The sequence below is a fragment of the Solanum pennellii genome, chromosome 5, assembly GCF_001406875.1.
Source record: "Solanum pennellii chromosome 5, SPENNV200".
In the NCBI taxonomy this organism is placed as follows: domain Eukaryota; kingdom Viridiplantae; phylum Streptophyta; class Magnoliopsida; order Solanales; family Solanaceae; genus Solanum; species Solanum pennellii.
Genome location: NC_028641.1, coordinates 68,869,758 through 68,888,783, shown reverse-complemented (window position 1 = coordinate 68,888,783; position 19,026 = coordinate 68,869,758).

Here is a 19,026-nt window from a genome sequence, read left to right as displayed (position 1 = left end):
GTTTCTTTTTCTCATGCTCCGCGGCTACCCCTTGGACACAGACGCGGGACCTAGAATCATGAGTGACCCCAAGCTAACCCTGTTTGCATAATCATAAGCATACTATGATAATAAACTAGTGCAGAAGCCTAAAATATAAGATATACTAAAAAATGATAAGATGAGGAATACTCATATACTATAATTGAAATATATGAAAAACTGATGAGTTTGATACAAGGATGATATCAACTCAATAGCCTAAAGCTGAAACTAAATATGTCTAGAAATAAGTTTCTACTGACTAGAAATCCTGTGACATACCCCAGCTAAGTCTAGAAAAACTGAAACTAAAGCTAAAAGAGATAAAAATAAACATGTCACTAGTCCTTGAAGAATGAGGACTCACCACTGGTGCTACTGAACTAAAGATCGGGAACCAATCTAAGCATGATATGGATGTTAAAAACTCGACCTGCATCATGGAAGATGAAACACATAGTATGTGTAAGTACATGAAAGGTACCGAGCATGAAAGATAGAATAAAGCCGAAGTAATACATAACTGAACAATCACAAAACAAGTATAATATTCTGAACATGATATACATATTGAATACTGATCTAACTGGATGCAAGGACCACATTTATAACATATTGACTTAATACTGACTGAAATGGAAATATGGGCAATGTATAATAGAGTCTGACTGAATGTGTTAGCAACTAATTAACGAAAATAAAACCACATGAGCTAAATGTGTAGTCTGATGTATACTACCTATCGAGAGGACCCGATACACCTGACAAAAGGTGTAGAAGCATGCAGATGTGATCACTAAATTGATGTTCACATAGGGGACTTACAACCTACGTGGCTAGTAGTTATGGGACTAATCAGGTGCAATGAACCCTAGTCCAACACGGTATTATGCTACTCCCAATAGAGTAAGTGGTTAACACATTATGACCGAGTTTCTCTAATATTGGATAGCTCAAAACTTAACATGCAAACTGAGAATGCAATAATTAATGAACTAATAAGTGAGGCATGTATAACTGAAAGATTTGACATAACATATGTAATTAAAGAACTAAAGAAATACAAATCTAGGGTTCTGAAATTCATGCAACAAACTGAGTAATAACATGATAATCTAATTTGGAACATACAAATAGGTAATTCCTGATGACCTGCTGTAATTTTAAATCCTAAGTCTATTCACAATAGGGGAATCAAGAAACTGACTGAATTCTAGGGAATAAATGGGTGAAGGAATCCACTAGTAAAATGCCACATACCTGGTGACGAATTCCTAGAAGAAATCTTTAGATTTTGAGGCTGGAACTGATGGAATCTTATTGCGTTCTTGAAGTGGGGTTCTTGACCTCCTTTCTCCTCTCAAGCTCTATCTTTTCTAAGTTTTGATTAATGATTTGGCTTAGATAAGTTATGGTTATGTTTCTAGGATTAAACTGACTAAAACCTCATAAGTTAAGTTCTAAATGACGTAGATCAAGGTTTAAACGAAAATAGGAAGACACCAAAAGATCCCTGAATAAAAATTTGTTGCACTCACTAACGAAACTAATTGACGGGCTGTGAGTCGACCGACGGTCCGTATTGATCAACCATTGTTAGCGATATAGGAATGAAAGTTGACAGGCCCATCAATGAAACTTACTAACGGGTCGTGAGTTGATTGACATTCCATAGTGGTCGACCATCATTCGCGATTGAGGATCGAAAGTTGACTGGTCCATCAGCGGAGCTGACTAACGGGCCATCAGTCGACTGGCGGTCCATAGCTGGCTACTATCGGTGGCACCTGCAACTTCTGAAATTCTGGAATGTTTTTCCTTGCTCGAATGTGGGGTGTTACACTTTCCAACTATACCTTTGAGTTATCACGATATTATCTATTTTATTTAATCGATTCAAGGTAAGTAATTGTTGGACAATAATTTTTTATGGTCTTCGAATTACGTAGGAGCATAACAATTTTGCTATCATGTTTGCTATTTCTCTCTAAAGTTATTTTATGGTAAAAAAAATTCATCTTAATAAATCACTTAAAAGTACTAATTTATAATTTAGAATAGATAAACCATCTACTGTAAAACCAAAAAGACGGTAAACAATAGTAAAATCAAATATATCATCTATATTTACACATAAAAATTGCAAGTTGTAGTTTTGTCGTTTATAAATTATTCAAGATACAAATAATTAGAAACCAAATATAAAACAAATAATAATTTCAATCAAGATCACAAACATAATTTGGTGATATATTTTCCTTTGTAATTAGAAAATGTTAAATAACTTACATTGTGTTGATATATATTGCATATTTATCAACAAACAAATCTCTCTAAATAATAATTATTTGTAAGCTAATTTATTTAAATAAATTTACTAGTACAAATATAATAAATAAAATTAAAAAATAAATAAAACTATTTGAGGGATGTTTTTTTCCTTTACATAGATCATCTCATGGTATTGAATCTTATGTATTACTGATATACCGTGGTTTCACGGTATTTTTAATGTTTTTTCCTTAAGTTTAGTGTGTGTTCAAAAGCCTTTTTGTATTCATTTTTATGTAAGTTTCTCCTTATTTGCAAGAAATTTGTCAAAAGATGAACGCAGAAGTTTTTGAGCAAGAAATGCAGAAAAGTTACCACCTACGGAGCTTATGATGGTCCGTCGAGCTTGAGACGGTCCGTAGGTGGCAACGTAGTGAAGCTGCAGAAGGAAGATGGGGAACTCTTACCTAAGTGTGGGATTACGTAAGTTCATGACGGACCGTCATATCCACGACGGTCCGTTCTGCTGGTTCGTCGTGATGATCAGAGAGTAGTCCCAGTACCCAAATTCCAAGAAGTTTAAGTATTATGGAACGGAGACCCTCGACGGACCGTCGTGCTTGGAACGGTCCGTCATACCTGTCGTCGAGGGTAATGAAGAGAGCAGCAGAAGAATTTGTGAAGCATGGGACGACGGAGCCATACAGCCCGTCGTGACCACGAAGGTCCGTCACGAGGTTCGTCGACCCAGCCGCGTTTTGACAGATTTTCAGTAATAAGAATCCTTCTTTTGTTAGGTTTTGTTATTATTATAAATAGTTCAAAAAATCTCATTTTTGGGGTTATACTCTTTGTTAGTTAGACTCTTTGTTAGTAGACTCTTTGATATTAGACTTTTTGATTGTTAGATTTTTGGAGAATTTTTTAGTGCTCTTGTTCAAGTATTGAAGGATTAATTTCAGCAATTGTTACACTTTTTCTGGAATTTATTGTTGGTGATTTTGTTGATTAATCAAGTGAATTTCTAGATTTTATTCTTTCTCATCAAAGTAAGTGCATGAATTCTTATATTAAATATATGAATATTGTGATTATGACTATGGGTAACTAAACTCCATAATTAGGGTTGTGGGAACCATTGGTGAATAATAAGGTAAAATCTAACTAAAATAACAATTCCAGAATAAGGTCTTGCATGTATTGATAATTCTTTCGTTTAGAAGTCTTTTTAACGGATGGCCAACGTTAGAACTCGCCTTAATGCTACTTGCCGGACCAAGGAGGTAGATAATAGGAAAAGAATTATCAACATAGATTTAGTGTATACTATCTAATAGGCTAGTGTCGATTGGTACGAGGTAATAACTTAGTCAAATATCGAATACAATGCTTAATATGAGGTAAAGGTAAGGGTTAGTATAGCAACACACGTAGCCAGACCAAGGTGCAGAGTGAAATTTTCTAGATGCCGGACCAAGGATTTAGAAATACATAACTTATCACTTTGCATGAAAGATACTAGGAAAGAATTGTTATAGTTAGAATTATCAGGTTAGGAACCTGTGGGGAACAGTTAAACTCTAGTTACTTTTATTAATTGATTAAACTCCAAGATTTGAATTTGTTAGTTGTTTACCTTAATTTCGTTAGTTATTTTCATTAATCTAGAAATAAAAACCCCCCTTTTATTTTCTTTTGTTTTCTAAGAAAATAATTGACTACATAATAGTAATAATAGATTAAAGTTAAGTCTGAACTATTTTCCTCGTGGGAACGATCCTAACATCATTAGTTGTGTTGTTTACTTGATACGACCGCTTTACTTCTTATTTGAGAAGTAAGTTTGAGCGTATCAATTACTAATACCACCAAATGGAAGGTATTAGTAATACATTATTTAATACCATGTAGGGTTTATAACTAATCCATGGGTTATACTTAGGCCCAAAAATTCTACCAAACATAGTACTAAATAATACCATACATAATACATGAAATATTTTTTCCTAATACTCCTACCAAACGACTCCAGAGGATTGCAGACTGGCGTGTTGGATTCTATAGCCACGTTATTATCCATGCTGACCAATTTTATTAGTTGGCTTAAGTTTGGTGATTGTTTGGTTTATCATCTTGATACATAGTATTTCTTAGCTTCTCTTTGGAGATTGGATTTAATAACCAATATAGCGTTACATTTTCCTTGATATCATGGTTGCCTCGACAGCTCAAAAAAATTTATGAGCTACTGTTTTCTTTTACATGAATTGTGGTAGTAGTTATATTCTTTATAGATTTAATGAAATGGTCCTTGCGAGTCAAGGGCTTAAGACGAGATATACTAGTTTGTTTTCTTAGCTATGTGTGGACTCTATGTTCTATTTAAAAATGGTTTAGCAGAGCCAACTTAGGCCCAAGTTTTGGCATTTGGTGCTCGTTATGACCCTTGAGTTTGGTGGGTGACAAACTTGATATCAGAGCAACATGGTATCCTAAGGACTCTGCAAGATGGTTCTAGTAGAGTTATTTATAGATGTGTTGTACACCACATTCTATAATCATAAAGCTACATAGCATGTTAGATTGATTATCCTTTTTTTGCTCACCTCGTGCTATAGAGTTGGGTCTTAAGGAATTACTTTTTGGGCTTATATTTGATTTTTGTATTTAGAGAGAGATGGCTGACACTAGACAAACTTCAGCTAGCTGGGGGATAGATACAGTTGTAAGTGAGGGTACCAACAAGGTACCACCGGAGATAGCTCATCGTGAGAGCTAGGATGAGACATCTTCTCAGTCTACTATAGTGTCTCCACTAACTCAAGAACCTTTGAGGACTACATGAACCATGCACCACAAGAAGTACCACCTCCAACTCCTCCTATTCTATCTAATCGTGACTTCAAGAGTGTAGTGTGTATGTGAGCACAATTAATAACTGCATAGCGCCAACCATTTGGGATAGGAGTTGTTGAACCTTCCGAAGGGCCTAGAAGTTTAAGAGTTCATGATTTTCAAGAATTGAGTCCTCCAGAGCTTACGAGGACATATCAGATGGAGCACCTTCATCATTTTGTCGATCAACTTCACAGGATCTTCAGGGTCATGCATGCCTCAATGACTGAGTCAATTGATTAGCAGCTTTTCGATTGCATAATGTTTGAGTATTTTGGTACGAGAGTTGGCAGAGATCCCAGGGGAAAGATACACATCTACCCTCTTCTGATACTTTACCGAAGCTTTCTTAGATTACTATTTACCTTAAGAGATTCAAGATGCCTGAGTAGATCGGTTCCTAAACCTTCGACACGGCAACATGAGTGTCCGAGAGTATAAGCTGAGATTTAATTCATTGGCTAGGTATGCACCAAAATTTTTTGATATGATGCATGACAGGGTTTGAAAATTTTGTCAGAGGGATTGATTTGGACTATATCGATGTCTGCACTACATCTACACTAAATGATAATATGGATATCTCTCAAATTCACGCCTTTGAACAAAGCAAAGAAGAGCACCGACATCAACAGTATATGACGAAAAGGGTTGATATAGAGTAGTATGAGGGTTGGGCCTACTAGTTCACATGGAGACTTACAATGTGGTGTCAGACCTCAATATCCTAATAGGCCACCCATCCCTCCACTGTACCAGTTCCAAATTAGTAGGCTTGATCGTCGTGAACAGTCAGGTAGGTGAAGGTTCACGAACATCAGGCTCTCAGTAACAGAGGAGTTCAAGCCAAGCTAGCTCAACCTCCTCGCGTTATGCTTTATGTGGTAGGATCCATTTTCGGAGATGTAGATTAGGTTCGACAAATTATTATTCTTGTGGGTATGAGGGGTATGTGTGGAGGAATTACCGAACCATAAGTCAATCTAGTATGTGTCAGGTTGACAATACGTTCTTCCTCTTCATTATTCTATAGGGCATAGACATCATACTTCAATAGGTAAAGGGAGAGTTAAAAGAGGAACATCTAGTTGTGGTAGTTGCTAGAATCATGCAATTGCACTAGCTGACAGACACGACTCACAGTCATCACCTGATGTTGTGACAGGTACATTGATTGTTAGTATAGATTGTGTTTATGCACTAATATATTCAAGCTCTACTATGTCCCATGTTACTCTATTTATCAAGGGAAAGTTGTATATATCAGTAGAGTCATTACATCGACCTTCTATTATGACTACACCAGTTGGTGAATCTATTAATGAAAAGAGAGTCTATTGAGGTTGTACAGTAGAATTTATCGATCGTCAAACCTCTATATACATGGTAAAGTACAGATGGTCAATTTTAATGTCATTATGGGAATGGATTGGCTAGTTTCTTGGTATTCTAATGTAAAGTGATGGAAAAATATTGCTATATTTTATTTTCAAGGAGAGGCAGTTTGAGAATTTAGGGCAATACAACAACACTAAAAGGTAGGTTTATTTCCCATCTTATGGTAAGGAGGACGATTACTAAGTTTTGTATTAATCATATTGTTAGAGTTCATGATATGGATGTAGAACTACCATTTCTCCAGTATATTCTCGTGGTTAGTGAGTTTCTGAATGTATTTACAGATGATCTTTCTATTATCCCTCCACAATGGGAACTTGATTTTGGTATCGTTATTCTACCTGGTACAGAACCCATATATACTCCTTATAGAGTGGCTCCTGTTGAGCTAAAGGAGTTGAAGGATCAACTGAAATATTTATTGTATAAAGGCTTTATCAAGCCTAGTGCCTCACTATGAGGTGCACCAATATTATTTGTGAGAAAGAAAGATGGCTCGCTAAGGATGTGTATCGATTATCGACAGTCAAACAAGGTGACTATAAAGAATAAGTATCCCCTTCCAAGGATTGATTACTTGTTTGGTCAGCTACAAGTTTTTAAGTACTTTTTGAAGATTTATTTGAGATCAGGGTAACATAAGGTACATTTCAGGAGAAAGATATTCGGAAGACATTTTTAGAACCATATATGGACATTTTGAGTTTTAGGTGATATATTTTGGATTGACCAATGGCCCATAGTATTTATGGACCTAATGAATAACATACTCAAGCTGTATTTGGACCTTTTTATGATTGGATTATTTTGGTTTATACACAGAAGATTGAGGCCATAAAGACTTGGCCTAGACCTACAACTCTGATAGAGGTCCGAAGTTTCTTAGGTTAAGCTGGGTACTACAGAAGGTATGTAGAGGGGTTTTCTTCACTTCAGCACCATTAACAAAGCTGACTTAGAACGAAGTTAAGTTTTAGTGGACTGGGGCTTGCAATCATAGTTTCCAAGATCTGAAAGAAAGGTTGACATCAGCACCAGTCATATCCATAGAGTTTATAGGCTATGCAGTGTACGGTGACGCTTCAAGTATTGGACTAGAATGTTTTTATGCAACATAGTAAGGTGATTGAATATGCTTCAAGACAGTTGGGGAAGTATGATAAGAACTACGTAACTCATGATTTAGAGTTGCCTGCAATTATAAGTCATTATACATTCACAGAGAATGAATTGAATCAGCGGTAATGTCGATGACTTGAGTTACTGAAATATTATAATGTAGATATTTTATATCATCCAGGGAAGGAGAATGTGGTAATTGATGCCCTCAGTAGAAAATTAATGGTTACTTTATCCCATTTAGGTGTTAAAAGGTGTGAATTATCTCGAGAGCTTCATCAATTATCCATCTTGGAAGTCAAATTATTAAAGGCAAGTGATCGTGGGGTCAGAGTTTAAGACACATCCGTATCATATTCAATCATGGAAATAAAGGTATAGTAGCATAAGGATCCCTACATAGAGTAGCTCCCTAGAAAGACTCGTGATAAAGAGTATTTAACCTTTGATATTCAGGAGATAGGTTCATCAGATATGGAGATCAATTGTTATTTCCAAATATTGTAAGTCTTTGACAACAGATTATGGCAAAGGCACATCATTCCCATTATTCTTTTCATTCAAGTTCGACTAAGATGTACCATAACATTAAAGAGATATACTTGTGGAATGGGATAAAGAAGGACTTTGCTAAGTTTGTGGCACAATGTACTAACTGCCAATCGGTGAAGGTTGAACAAAAAAAGCCTGATGGGCTAGTCTAGGAGATAGTCATCCCTTTATGGAAGTAGGAGGCAATTAATATGGGTTTCATTACTAGGATACCTCGATAGCGGTGTAAGTTTGACTCTATTTTGGTATTTGTAGATAGGCTAATAAAATCATCCGATTTCTTAATTTTCAAGACTACTTTCATAGCCAAAGACTATGCAGGCTTATATCCGAGAGATTATTAGCCTACACAACATCCCAATATCTTTTGTCTCGGATGGATGTATGGGAACAATTTACTGCTAATTTTTGGAAATTATTCTATAAAGGACTAGGAACACAAGTTAATCTCATTACAACTTTACACCCTCAAACAAATGGCCAGGTTGAGCGCATAATTCTAACATTTGAGGGTATGTTAAAGGCATGCACGCTAGACTTCAATGGAATTTTGGATAACCACTGACCTATTATTGAGTTTTCATATAACAAATGTTATCATTCTAGCATCAAGATGATACCTTATGAGGCTTTGTATGGTTAGAAATGCAAATCCCCTATTGGTTGGTTTGAGGTATATGAGTCAGAGTTGGTTGGACCTGACCTGGTTCAACAGACGATTGAGAAGGTTAAGATCATTTGATAACGGTTATCGATTGCTCAAAGTCACCAAAAGTCATACTCAGATGTGTGACAAAAAGATTTAAAGTTCTCTATCGATGGGTATCCTTAAAAATATCACGTATGACGGTTGTTATGTTGTTTGTCAAGGGAAAGAGTAACCCAAGATTCACTTGGTCATATCGGATCCTTCATAGGGTAAGATGAGTGGATTATTCGTTAGTGTTGCCTTTAGGGCTAGAATTTGTTGATTCGATCTTCCATATATCGATGCTAAGAAATTTCATTGGAGACCCTTCTCAAATTGACCCAGTTGAGGATGTTCAAATCAAAAAGGAGTCATCCTATGAGGAAACTTCTATTGCAATTGACATGTACGAAGGTATAGAACCAAAGATGTTGCTTCTGTTAAAGTCATGTGGAGAAACAAAGAATAGGAAAAAGGTGACCTGGGAATTTGAGGATGACATGAGATCCAAATTTTCTGACTTGTTTCATACTTTACAGCGATAGCATAGAAGTTTATATCAGTACATCAAGGTCAGATACCAATTTCGTTTTTATATTGTTGATTATTAATATAGTGTTGTTGTATTATTTTACTCGCAATCATATTATGGAGATATGATGTTTAACTAATAATGCCATCCTATGAGATGTCTAATTTGAAATTCTCCGCATTTTAGGTTCCTGGATAGAAACATTTGCAGAGGAGATTCTGCAAAAAAAAAAAAAAAGAATTGCAGCCCCTAAGAACTAACAGGATGACTCAAAATTTTCATTCGAGGACTAATGTTTCTAAGGAAGGCAAGATGTAACACCCACACTTTCAGAATGTCTAAATTAACTCAAACTTCTGTGGAAGGAGTGATAAATAAATTAATAATGATTTAAAATGTCATATTTTTAGTGTTCACGGGTAATGTTTTCAAGTTAAGTGAGTTGTGGAATAAAAGTTGGTGAAAGTTATCCTAAGTTCCTTTTGAAATTTTCTCTGAAATTCGCAACATATGTATCAGTGACTTTCTCCCAATGTATAAATAGTTATGGGCCCATAAGGTATCAAAATGAATATCAAGGACTATAGTATCCAATGTATCAAACTATTTGTTAATAAGACTTCAGACTAGAGAGATATTTGCATTTTCATACGATGACACAAGCATGCACGTAACGTGGGCCAAGGTCGGTGGGAACTTTTGCCAAGGTTGGTAGGAAGTTTATTTAATCGACCAGCTTTATTTTATTTTCCATTTTCACGATCCAGTAGCACTTAGTACGGAGAAATTCTCCCAAAATCCATAAAATACTCTTTAGGTCTTCGTAATTTGTTCTTGCAAGCTCCAAGAAAATTGTTCTACATTGCGAGCTTGTTGTATTGGCATAGTTTCATTGTGGATTGTGTGGCGTACCTCTGTAAATGTTGTATCAATGGGGGTTTTACCTGGAGTCATGGGCTTCTACAAGAATTTGTTGTCTCAACTAACCTATATTTGGAACACATAAACGACTTTGATAGTGAATCATACAATCTCCCCCTTGGGGGAAAACCCTTAGGTGATGAACTGCACCCTTTAATTGAAACAATTTCGGATCATTGTCTTGTTTTTCCATAACCTCCACTACCAATAAAGATTTTGACCCATTCTGAAATATTACACCACCATCTGATATTCTCATAAGGCAAACTCCCAAGCGAGCAAGCCTGTGAACATCATTTGATTGTTTATTCTTTCTTCCTCGACATGTGTTACACTACCCATAAATAGTCTTCTAAGAGAATCAGCTACTACATTGTCCTTTAGGAACTCCAGCCATCTCTTCTGGCGAAAATTCAACAATTTCTGGGTGAATACATACTGAAGAATCTTATGGTGTATGAAAACATCTACGTGAACATCATATAGGTAATGTCTTCAAATATAATGTGAAAACACCACTCCTGCAAGCTCGAGGTCTTAAGTTAGATAATTTTCCTCTTGCACCATAAATTGTCTAAAAGCATAATTTATAACCTTATCTTATTGCATTAACATACAACCTAGATCAACTCTGGATGCATCACAATAGAACACATAACTGTTTAAAATCTCTGGTAGAGTAATAATAGGAGTTATATTCAACCTAGTTTTCAGATACGTGAAGCTTTTCTCAAAATCTCTAATCACTAAAACTTAACATTTTCCAGAGTCAACTTAGTCGATGGAGAAGCTATGGATGAAAATCTTTCCACAAACTTTTTGTAATAAACAGATAGACCCAATAAACTTTTAATATATATTGGAGAGGTTGGTCTGGGCCATTGTTTCACTGCTTCGATTTTCTTAGAATCTACTTGGATCCCTTCGCTAGATACTATATGCCCAAGTAAAACAATAAATTTCAACCAGAACTCACATTTTCTAAACTTAGCGAATAACTGGTGATATTTGAGAGTTTGCAGAATAACTCTCAAGTGAGTCGCATCTTCTTCCTTATTCCTATAGTAAATGAGAAATATCATCAATAAAGACGATAACAAGCAAGTCCAAATACTACTTGAATAATGTGCTCATCAAATCCATGAAATTTGTAGGGGCATTAATTAGTCCAAATGACATAACTACGTATTCATAATGACCATATCGAGTTCTGAAAGGTGTTTCCAGAATGTCACTATCTCTTACTCTGAGCTAATGATAACCATATTTGAGGTTTCTCTTAGAAAAATTACTAGCACTCTGAAGTTTGTGAAACAAGTCATTAATACTAGGTATATGGTACTTATTCTTGATTGTGACTTTGTTCAACTATCGATAGTCAATTGCATATCCTGAGAGAACCATCTTTCTTTTTCACAAACAACACTGGTGCACCCTATGGAGAAATATTGGTGTGATGAAGCCTTTATCTAGAAGGTCTTTTAACTGCTCTTTCAATTCCTTAAGCTCATTTGGAGCCACTATGTAAGGATGAATAGACATGGGTTAGGTATTTGAAAGGGGATCAATCTCAAAGTCGATTCTCCTTCCGGGGTCAATTTTAGGAAGATCATATTGAAACACTTATGGGAATTCATTTACTACAAGAAATGATTCAAGAGTTGGGGTTTTGGAGCTTAAATCCTTCACCCAAACAAGACGATATATATACCTTTTGTAAATCATCTTTATGAGCTTAAGGTAAAAAAATGAATCGACCTATAGGCGCTAAGCTACTACCTTTCCATTCTAAGATTGGTTCGTCTTGAAATTGAAAACGAACGATACAAGTTCTGCAATCGACTAAGACATAACATAAATGTAACCAATCAATTACTACAATGATATCAAAGTCTACCTTTTATAACTCTATAAGATCTGCTGAGGTAACTTTTTGAGAGGACAGACAACTTATGTATACATGTCTAGCTATAATTGGGTCACTAAATGGAGAAGAAATTGAGAAGGGCTCTAAGAGAGTGTCACGACCTGGGCTACCCCTAGGAGTGACATGGCGTACTTGACCCCGAAGGGGTCTCATACAAGCCCTTAATATATCGTCATTACAGAAGACATAAGAATAATACAAGAATATTTAAAACTTTTACAATAGAAGTTGAATTTCTTTCATATATGAAAATAAGGACTAGACTTGTCTATCTAAACATAAAAGTAGGAAAGTTAGGACTTAGCCCTTGCATCATTAGAAAAGTCTTATCATGAGAAAGTACAATATAGTCTTTAACAAGGAAAGTATACTAGAATTAGAATCAATAACATCTCATCCTCAGAATTGAGGACTCACCAGAACTTAGAGGCAATAACCTATGTTTCTTCAAGAATGGACTAAAACCACCTCAAAGGCCGAAACCTACACTCATAGGAGATGTAGAAGAGTAGGGGTTAGTTGTCACACCCCGAGCTACCTCCGAGACGTGGACACGGGACCTAGGACCACAAGTGATCCCAAGCTAACCCTGCTGGCATGATTATGAGAATACTAAAGATAATAAAGTGATGTGAAAGCTAAATCATAATTAAAATGAAAGTATGGGGATTACCCATATAATATAACAGAGATATATGAAAACTGATGAGTTTCATATAAAGAATTTATTAACTCAATACTAAGCTAAAACTAACAATGTCTGAAAATAGCCTCTAAATGACTAGAAATGCTGGGACAAAACCCATCTAAGACTAGCAAAAACAGAAACTAAATGACTAAAAATACTTCAAAGGAACTCATGAATGTTTTCCTCGGAGAATGAGCACTCACCACTGATTTTGCTAAACTGGAGATCGAGAATCGATCTAAGCATGATCTGGATGCTGAGAATATGAACCTATATCAAGAGAAGATGTAGCATACATATGCGTCAGTACTTGAAAGGTACTGAGCATGTAGAATAGAGTAAAGATGAAATAAAAGATAATTGAACAAGCACAAAAATAAGTATAATATTTTGAACATGATATACCGAATACATAGGTAACTGGATGCAATGACCAAATTTATAGCTGGTGAGACTGAATACTAACTGATCAGTTAATATGGTTAATGCAATAGAGTCTAACTGAACTGTGGGAGCTACTAATAACCGATTATTAAACCATATGAGCTAAATGTGGAGTTCGATGTGTATGCCCCATCGAGAGGACCCAATATACCCTGTCAGAGGTATAAAAGCATGCTGGCGTGATTACTAAAGTAACGCCCATAGAGAGAACTAACAACCTACTTGGGTAGTAGTTCTGGGAATATTTGGGTACGCCGAACCCTAGTCTAACTCGGTATTATGCTACTCCAAATTAATTAAGTGATTAAGACATTATGACTAATTTTTTGCAAATACAGGATAGCTCAAAACTGAATATGCAAACTGAGAATGCAACAATTAATATGATAATGATGCATTAATAACTGAGGCAAATACAGGATAGCTCAAAACTGAATATACAATTTTGATGTTCTTTAATGGAGAAATTTCTAGAGAGAAGTATATTTGAGAGAATTGGGTTTTGGAGAATATTTTGAGTTTTTGAGTTTGATTCTTGTAAATGGATGAAAAAGACCTAAAACCCTTTTATATTTTATCCCTAAAATACCAAAAATACCCCCACATTAATTGGTCTTAAGAAGGAAAAGTCACATTAAACCTTCATTTAATGGTCCTCATCAGGTACCAAGTACACTTGTATTGTCCGTGAAGAGCACCACATGCCATGATGGTTGAGGCAGTAGCTACCTTTATGGTGTCCATGTCAAGACCGTGGATCCTTCCACGATCCATTGTAAGGACCATCATCTGTGGGATTTCCATGGTCATGACATGGTCTTGTGAGGTAAGGATTTGAAGCCTTGGTGCCAAGTGACCTTCATGACCACTTGCACGGTTCGTGAGGTCCACCACGGGCCATGGAGTTTCCCGTGGTGTTTGAGGCAGTGGCTATGAATTTTGGTCGCCAAATTTTGTGACCGTGGTGAGTACCACGACTCTTGGTCCCTCTCGTGAAGGGTGGGGCAGTAGCTAATGGATAGGGCAGCCTTGGCCTCTTGTCCTTGGCTTATCCCCTTCGCCATGGCACTTGCCTCATGGTCGTGACCCATGTACCCCATTTTAACCCTAAATGTTTTACTAAAAGTTGTGGGAGTCATTTTACCTGTTTTAATCATCATTTAGGCTCTAGTATAACCTGTCATTTTCTAGACTATTACAAAGAGTTTCTAGACTAACATCGAATTTGACTCTTATATAAGGAGTTACACAAGAAAGAGTATTCCCTGGATAAAACAAAGAATAAAAACTAAGTTAAATACTCGTAATGTACCATTGACCATATTAGGAAAATATTTCTGATCCTAACGAGCCTAAAGAGCATATTACCTATTTTAGTGTTGACCGCCACCTGTACCGGATGGGTGACCCTGCTGAGTGGAGCGACCTATTGGTGCTGAGGAAGCTTTGTACCAAGCTCTACCATTATTACCTCTTTACCTTGTTTAGAAAAAGGATAATCTCTCAATGTGTGACAAATTTGAGAACACCCAAAGCATCATTTCTTTCTAGCAAACCGCTCACTCTTGTTGTTCTTACTACACTTAGAAAAAGTAGGATAGGTCCTTGTACAGGAAACAATCTTCTGAGACTCTGAGCCTGATTCTGTACCTTTCTTATCCCGTCGAAATCTGGAAGGTGGATCCCTAAATGATAAAGTGCTAGGACTTAAGACTTTTGTTGAACTTGCGAGCGATTTCCACCACACAATTTCTGTTGAGAATACTCATAGTTGTATGTCCTATCCTTTTTATTCTCCTTAGCTTGTTCCCTAATCTTATTTCCCTCAACCTACTTAACATGAGAAATGAGCCTAGAGATGTACATATTTACCAGCAACGTAGCATTTCTACACTCTATTTTCACTAAGTCGAATACCCCATACAGAAATTTATTTATTTGAGCCCTATAATCCGCAACCATGTTAGGAGAAAATTTACAGAGTTGGGTGAAGTAGAGTCTAATAGTAAAGAGTGTGGTGAATTAAAATTCTCTTAGTCAACTACTTGTGATCGTTAGTCGACTCAACTGCAAGTTAGTATAAATATAAACAATAATATTAATTTGCAGTAAGTAAATGATACAAAGAGTTTTATACTGGTTCGAATCACCAATGTGGTTCCTAGTCCAGTCCCCTTGGGTTTCAGGGGTTTTCCTTAAGAGATTTCAGAAGATCTTCGTCTTACAATAATTTGAAACTTGATCATGTCTGATATGCAAATCAAAATTCTATCTTGACACTACCTCTACTTGTATACCTACACTTAGATTCTTTATTTAATTTCTTTCCAATTGTATCATTCACGTGTTTACAACGCTTTATGAAAGATAACATAAAGTTGTTTGCTATGCTCAAGTGAAGTTGTGTAATATACACTAAAATCTGGGTCGACTTATATGGATGACGCTTTGTACTTTTTAAAGGAAAAAAAACCCAAGGGATTTATCTCAATTAAGGATCATTGAGGGAGTTCTTGATTGAGGCGATTTAGTTGTTCTGAGTCCATGTGGTAAATCGCTTCTTCTGCTCTTCTTTGTTGGATTGATCTTTTCCTTGTATAATTAACAGACTTCTTATTCTGTGGCTTGATTAATGGTTCTTCCCTTTCTTGATGACTAGTATCTATTCTCTGATCTCGTTGGCTTTCATTTTGTCAATCACGATATCTATTGATTGATTTGTTTACTAGATCTTGGACAAATGTGAGGATATTCTTATTCATTAGATTTAGGCTTTCCTTTCAAACACTTCTATGATGACCAAGCAGATATTCCTTTCCTTCCTCTAATTCCTTAAAATGAGGCCTTCCTTTCCAACTTATATGATAATCAAGCAAATATTTCTTTCTTTCTTGAATTCATTTGCGCGAACCATTTTCTTTTTTTTATTTATTTTATGACCTATGAAAATTGATATCAACATGTTAAATATCTATTTTCAAAATCTACTAACTCTAAGGAGTCAACAATCTCATAATGACAAGTGTGAACGCAATTTTAATAATTGTATGGAAATTCAATTTTACTTCCTTGACAGTTTATGTAGCTCTTTTTGTCTAGCTCAGCAATGTATAAATTTAGTAGTGCACGTAGCTCCCCCCCCCCCTCGTCATAGCTCCCCATATATCAGAGAAGAATATAGAGGGAAGTTTTTCTCCCCCTTTGTAATAATAAAAAAGAATATAGAAATGCAAACTAGATATAAGCAAAAGCAGCAGATAACAGAGGAGTCTAGAGGACAGTTTGACCAATAACAACAGTCCAAAAGAGAAAGGGACAGAACCCTATTGAAAGATAGTGCAAGATAAAATTTAAACGAAATGCCATGATCAGTGCAAATGAGTTAAGGACCACCCCAAAAGTACTTAAGGGAGTTGATCACTTTTTCACAATAGGTGTTGTAAGAACGTTCCAAATTCCACGAAAATGAAACACCCCAAGAATCGTATGACCTAAGCTAGAGCCCTCCATGAGGTATAATAACTTATAAGGGGTTAAAATGAAGTTTCTAGACCTAACCTAATGCAATTAACTTAGTTTGGTAATTTTATAAGTGAAGCATCAAGAAGGGACCATGACGCTCGTAAAGTAGTTTAGTTGAAGTAAGGTGTGGAGGGGTCTTGTTGGTTGAGTTTTGGAGTGTAATATGAAGGAGAAATTTAGTATATAGGGTTCCTATACATAGACAGGCACGTTTAGGATAAAATAGTCTGGGTACGACTCCCCAAGACCGCCCTAAGGAAGACTTATGGATTTCTTGAGGCGATAAGTTTGGTATCTCAACACGAGTACTATGAGTAGTAATTTTACCACAATTTGTATTTCAGAAATTTCATGACTTTTACATTTACTTTATAAATCATGAAATTTGTGGAAATACAAATTGTGGTAAGATTACTACTCACAGTACTCGTGTGAGATACCAAACTTGTCGCCTCAAGAAATCCATAAGTCTTCCCCAATCAATTTATAATATTGAGATACGTGTATATATATATATATGGTAATCAAGTAATACAATTTTGATCACCGGAATAAAATTTGTAGTTTGAAAGAAAAAAATTAATTTTAATTTTAATGGTAAAGTGAGCACATAAAATGTAAAAAATATTGGTATACAATTAAAATGAAAACATAACAAAGGAAAGTTGATCTAATAGAATGAAAAGGAGTTTTTTTTTAAATTATTAATGATGAGAATTTTAAGTGATATGTTCCTTCTCTAAAAACTATTATTTCACTTTTTCGTCATACTACTTTTTTGTATTTTATATATTATTATACAATATTCTAAATAAAAACTAGAACAAATAGAAATACGAATAAAATACATATTGAAATAAATACGAAATACAAAATTTTTGAAGAAACAAATAAATACACATGAAAAAATATATGAATACAAATATGTTTCCTAAATAACTATAAATTCATTTGACATACCTATTGGAATGACTAATTAAAAAAAGATTAAGATTATTGAAAAAAAGAACAAAGTTTGAGTTTTATTTGAAAATGTAACTGATGAGAAAATTAAGTAATCTTTACCTTTTTCGAAATATTCTTTCTCCCTTTTGTTATTAAATGATTATATTCTTTAAATAAAAACAAATAATAAAAACATAAATAAGATATATAACAAATTAAAATTTTGATATTTTTACTAAATATTAAAATTTTTGCTAATAAGCCCTCTTAAATGTTAAAATATTGACATTTAAAAAAAAATTCTGTTTATTTTGGCTAATAACTAATATGTCCTTGTTCAAAAAGATGGGATATTATACTTTATTCTCCAACTCATTCTGACCAGTCACCATCTGCTTTTATCATGCCTTTGCTAAGGTATGAGTGGTTGGTTTGGGCATTGAAGCAAGAAGAATCTATCTCTAGAGGCTGTAGTCTTGTTGATGAGATGGGGATGGGGAAGAATGTTAGAGCCATATCTATTGTACTTGGTTAACACAAGCTAGGGCAAGTAAATTTTTAGTCTATTTTTCTCTCACTTGCCCTTTGTACTTCCTACGAGCTCCCAGTACTAAAAGGATCCTTAACTATATGTCTTGTTGTTGATGTTATTTGGTCAATCGGTGAGATTGACCCTTTCATCATTAAAGGAAGAACTGAAATTCTAGTTTATCATGGTGCCAATAAGTAGAAAATTTTAGATAATTTAGTTGCATATGATTTGTTTTCACTACTTACTCCGCAGTAGATCTTGAGTGTAGGAAAATTGTGATGCCACGAAAATAAAAATGGCAGTAGCGTAGAAAATCTTTTTATGAGCAAAATTTATAGTTCACTAAAAGTATTTTATACACCAGATTCTGTTAGAACTGCTAAATAGTCGAAGCAATAGGACTAATCTTGGTGATACAACATCAAAGTTGTAAAAGAATTATGTTGAAAGGAAGGCTAAGAAAAATTATTATTCATAGATTCTTTTCAGCTTTGATGTTTTTCCTCCAAGATTACTCTCCGACTTTGACTTCTTAGTTATTTTAACAGCATCGAGTCCACAAAAGTACTTC